Here is a 5,802-nt window from a genome sequence, read left to right as displayed (position 1 = left end):
CCCCCCCCCCCCCCAGCTGTGATAGAATTTGGGAAAAGTTGGATTTTCATTCAGCCCTTAGTTGAACACATTCTAATTATTTTTATTGTTCAGGTTGACTTGGGAGAATTATCTTCATCACTCATTTACTGGTGAATGAAGAACATTTATCATCAACTTTTTAGGCACCTAAAACCCTCAAGACACTCCTGGCAGGTGTTTGCTGCCTCCTCACCCAGAGTGTGCCACTTTTTAAACTCTTAAGACAAGTGAGAACAGGGATCCGCCTGGGCATACTGTCTTTTTTCATTTTTGTTTTCAAGAAATTTATATAAACAAAAGCATCCTGTTAATACTCATTTGCAACCAACTCTGATTTCCTTCCACTAAAAAAATACAACCTAAAAAAACCTTTTCTTCCCTTTAGCTCTACCCTCTGCTTTTTGTTATCTTTCCTCTTATACTATAACTAGTTTCCATTGCAAGGAAATGAAGTTATCTCCCTAAGTATGGTCTGGAACCAGAGAAATGAGAATGCACAGTAAACTGAGATGACCTCAGACCCTCTTACAATGGAAATAAAAAGGAAAAAAGAGTTCTTCCTTAAAATAGCCCATTCATTGGTAGCATTACCTTGCATCCTGACAAAACATTGAAGGTTATATGTAGGAAGAATTAGTTATCCTTTTCCTCTGTGGAAAACTGTCTGTATTTATGCTAAGGTACTCAGAATAACTCCTAAGAATTTTCCTTGCAGAAATATAAGCTTGAGGTGGCCTTGGTACATGTACCATAGATCACATGTAGAAGGGAAATCCTCAAGACATTCAAAAGAAGCTCTGCTGTCCAGTCAGAGACCCAAGTAAATGGACAAACAGTCCAGGAAGTTTTAAGTATTGATCCGTAGGGTTTCTTTCTAATCACACCAATATCAGAAATAAGAAGATAAATTAATTCTCTCATTGGATGGGATTAAAGGGAGAAAAATAGGCAGAAAGGAAAAAAATGAAGTCAGAGTATAAATAAGGAGTTTTACTTTATAGGATTATTTATGTTTTGGGGTTTTTTTAGGTTTTTGCAAGGCAAAGGGGGTTAAGTGGCTTGCCCAAGACCACACAACTAGGTAATTATTGTCTGAGGTGGAATTTGAACTTAGGTACTCCTGACTCCAGGGCCAGTACTCTATCTACTGTACCACCTAGCAGCCCTTATAGGATTATTTGGACAAATTACTGGAGCTGAGCAGAGCTGCAACCCCAAAAAGAGTCAAATGTAATTGTAGTATTTCAGCTCTCCTCACTCTTGACCTATGTGCTACAGATGCCTTCCAAACATCTATCTAAGCCCATTACTCTGAATGCCAGTACTGATTAGCAGCTAGAAACATGAGCCTTGTTCACAAGAAAAAAATTGATACCATCTCATTTTCTGAGATCACATAACACCCTGGCCTGGCCATTACTGTACTCTACAGGCAGCTAACAAACCTGGAACAGACACGAATGCCTTTATTATTCTCCATGGGATGATAACGCAACCAGTAGGGCTCTATGGGCCATGATCCATAGTAAATGGCACTCTCAAGATACCTACTTCTATTCCTGGAACCCTGCCCAGCTTAAGGAAATGGAAAATCCTCTTGTGAAGGAGTTACACTCTTAACTCCTTTCTGACCCTCCCAAGGACTCCTGATGCCATTGCTACCCCCTTGTGCATCCTGAGAGGTGTGTCAGCACATTGCTAGGTGTTAATTGCATCACCAATAGAACACAACAATAGATCAGCTGTGGAGCCTGGATTGCAAACTCTGATCTTTGCCATCAATATATGGATTGCCAGTTAACTGATCTCTCTAGAGGCAGCATGCCCCACACTTTAACCTGTAGCTACCTCTTACCTCACCCAACAATCCAGAGCCTCAAGGCTGAAGGGGTTGAAAAGCTGAAACTCTCAGATACCAACAGTTTTTAAGAAGAAAAGGGATGAGTTGACACAGAGCATGCCCTTTGTGAATCCAATACAATCATTCAGGAGACCCCTCCCCCCTCACAATTACAAATGCCAATGAGAAAATGCATCACCCTCTCCTTTAAAAAGAGTTTCCATGTGGAAAAATGATACAATATGACCAAGTTTCCTGAAAAGAAATCTTTAAGCAGAAAGATGGAAGTGAGAAGAATGAGGGGCAGCCAAGGTTGCCAAAAAGGGGGAAAAAACTCTTTGTTCAGATAAAGCCATCCCCTTTAGAAACTAGGGCTTGCCATGGTAGAGGAAGAGAATGAGTTTTGTGCCCAGTTCTCTTTGTTCTCCATTGCTTATAACCAGTAGCAACACGTAGTAGCCCCAGGCATCAGGACTGCCTATCAAAGCCTTGGATTTTAGCCCTGGAGAAATTACAACTTTTCATTTCTTTGCAAGCTTTCAAAGGCTTTGAGAAAAAAAAAAAGGAAATGAATTAAAGAATAACTTAGTAGAAACTTTTAAAAACTTTTAAATAGAGAGGGTTTTGCACATTGCTAAGCATGAAAGGGATCAGCATCCTGACCATCACATACATGATGTCATACCCTGATGATATGCAGCATCAATGAAGATATGTCTAAAAAGCCAAAAAGAGTGGCAAATTATGCCAGTATGATAGGAAGATTTTAACATTGTAACAAGTGGATGAGGCTTCGAGAACTAGAAGGTAAATGGGGAGGCAAAAGCATAAAGAATCGATTTGATGAATTTTGGCAGGAAAAAAAAAACAGGATTTGAAGAGGAAACTGGATAGAAGATTAGACTAGAAGCTCTGTTGCTGTCATTTAGTTCTTTCAGTCAGGTCCTACTCATGATGACCCCATCTGAATGGTTTTCTTGACAAAAATACTGCAGTGATTCACTATTTCCTTCTTCAATTCATTTTACAGATGAGAAAATGGAGGCAAATAAAGTGAAGAGACTTGCCTAAGTAAGCATCTAAGACTAGATTTGAACTCAGGTCTCCCTCTCTTCAATCCTGGTACCCTATTCAATACATTAGCTTGCTGCCTGAATAAAGATTTAGGAACAACTAATTTTGAAAGTTCTCAAAGGAGGAAGAAGACCATTCTTTAAATATAACCAATGTTTTAGATTACTTATAAAAAGATTAGGTAAAGATACCTCTGTACTGTTCTGACCAATTATTTATAAATAAAACAAGCAGGATTATGAAAATAGAAATGGTTTTAAAAAACCCCAAAGCCTAAAAACACTACCGCTTGAGCCTCAAGCAGGAAGCTTCATTACCTTTTAGGAAAAAGTGGGTAGGGGGTTTCTCCTAATTGAAAATTACTTCTTCTAAATCATGCAATAGAATTATTTTGTTCTTGAAAATGAGTCAATTTCAATTTTCAGAGTTTGTGAGAAAATGTATACTCTGACTCAGGTCAAGAATCTATATAGTAAATAAGTTCATCAGAATTTTACTAGCACAATTCAGAACTGATAGAAAGATATAATATTTTTTTAAATATTTTTTCAGTTGAATATTTTGCAATAAGAAGAATTGTTAACTTAAAATTGTTTATTAATCTTTTCAAGGTCTATACAACATTCCAAGGGAGGTACCATTAAAAAGGATAAAAAGTGAATGAGCTATTACTTTGTGCTTCAGTTTCCCTAGAACTAATGTGGAAGCATTCAAAGCTATTGTAGATGTTACTTAAGGACTATTTGGAGCTTGACTCTTATTCCTTCAAGATTGATTACACAGCAAGTTACATACTAGTTGCAATGGTAATACATATTAATTATTGAACCTCCTCAACTTGAAGAATGTCCACATCATAATACCTCTGTACAGTGAAGAAGACAAGAGGAGCAACCAAGACACTTGTGAAGTATGGCTTGCACAAGGGCTATTTTAGAGGTACATCATCAGGGAAAGGCAGTTTTAATTACAGAATATGGCTCCCATCCAAGACTCTCAATTTGTAATGCTAGAGTGACCAATGCTTGGAAGCAACAATTTTTCCAGGGGGGGGGTCTCTGTTCTTGCTGTGGCCTTTTCATGTGAATGTATAAACTATCCCAAGTGAAGGGCAATAATTTCAAAGAGCTGCAAGTTCCAGTTTTATCTCTGTCAGCAACCACATGGTTTCTGATAGGGAAAAAAAAGGACTATGGCCCTGAAGCTTTTAGTACATAGGGGGTAAAGGCAGCTTGAAAACCAACTCATTCACAACTTCAAACAGAATGTCAAAATTTTCCATCTACTCTCTACCAGGATTTTAAAATAGCTTATCCTTGCTCAAGTACACAGCAGTGTATCACTTCCACCCATGTGGCAATCCTGCCTCAAGGACTAGAACAGCCCTGGGGAGCTTCTGGGCAACCTCAAAACACCACTAACAGGAGGCTCATTAACATTTTCCTTTCAGAACTTGTGGGTGTTCAGGGTTGTTTCCTCACCCCCCTCCTTTCATTGATGCTGCTGTTGCCATTGTGCTGAGGGAGGCTGGCATTTGAGGAGGTGAAGAGGTTGGGGGGAAAGGGTGTGCCTGCTATGTGTTCAACCCGGCCAGCCAATTCAGGAAGCAGCTCTGACATCAACTCCCAGAAGGAGCTGCTCACTGACAGGCCCTGCCAAAGACCGAGGTGCAAGAAAAACAGCTTGATGGAAGAAAGGAAGGATGATCAGCAGCGGGGCAGTGTCAATGAAAGAAAATTAGAGGGAGGGGTAGAAAAATTAAATAGGCACAACAATAATAATAATACTAACAGTTACATAACATGCATATATGCATATAAATATATATACACATATATATACAAACATATATAAATATATATGTATATATAGATAGAGAGATAGATAATATTTATTTAACAATTCTTATGTGTCAGATACATGATCCTCACAACCACAACTTCAGGTACTATTATTACCATTCCCATTTTACAGATGAGAAAACTAAGGCAAACAAGAGGTGAAATGACTTGCCCAAGGTCACACAGCTAGTAAGTATCTGAGGTCAGATTTGAATTCAAGTCTTCCTGACTTCAGGCAGTGTTCCATCAACTGAGTCAATGAACTTGCCATTTTGTATAGTAGACGTTGTAGTAGTCTCAAAGAAGTTTAGTTACAGGAATTATTCAATTGTAAAGAATCTTTCCTTCCTTTCTCCTGGCTCTCAATTACTCTTTCTTTTTTTCCTGTTTTTTTCTTTTGTTTTTTTTTTGCAAGGAAATGGGGTTAGTTGACTTGCCCAAGGTCACACTGTTAAGTATCAAATATTTGAGGTCACATTTGAATGCAGGTTCTCCTGATTCTAGGGCTAGTGCTCTATTTACTGCACCACCTAGCCATCCCTCTTTCTTTCTTAAATCAAACAGTAAGAAAAGTTGGTAGCACAAATGGCAAAAGTCAGAGAATAGGGAAATGGACATGGAAGTGAGAAGACCTGGAATTGAATCCTGGCTCAGCTACTTAATAGTTGTGTGACCCTGGACATATTATTTAACCTCTCTGGGCCCCAGTTTTCTGCCAAATAATGGGCTTGAATTCAATGTCCTCTAAGTTCTATTCTGACTTGAAATCTAGGATTCTAGGTTCCTATAAGAAATGTAACAAACACAACCAAATACATTGAAATATTTCCTGTACAATTCTGAGTTTATATATGCCTGTGTGCTACACTGGGTGTTTTAATTCTCCCACCCTGGGATCAAAAATTTAGTTATTACTTTTCAAGGTTAAAAAAAAAAGATGCCATAATACAGTCCATACAGACATAGTGTTATTTATCTTATTGCTATTCTGCCCTTCCCTAGAGAAAAACAAAACAAAACCTAGCA

The 5,802-nt window shown here is 38.4% G+C and overlaps 1 protein-coding gene across 22 annotated transcripts in view; it reads right to left on the bottom strand.

Moving 5' to 3' along the window:
* Positions 1–5,802, bottom strand: part of ATXN1 (ataxin 1) — a 521,647-nt gene that overhangs the window by 178,968 nt on the left and 336,877 nt on the right. The gene's annotated exons all lie outside the window — the stretch shown is intronic.

Source organism: Macrotis lagotis, chromosome X (genome assembly GCF_037893015.1).
Source record: "Macrotis lagotis isolate mMagLag1 chromosome X, bilby.v1.9.chrom.fasta, whole genome shotgun sequence".
Taxonomy (NCBI): Eukaryota; Metazoa; Chordata; class Mammalia; order Peramelemorphia; family Peramelidae; genus Macrotis; species Macrotis lagotis.
This window is presented reverse-complemented; position numbering and strand designations above follow the sequence as displayed.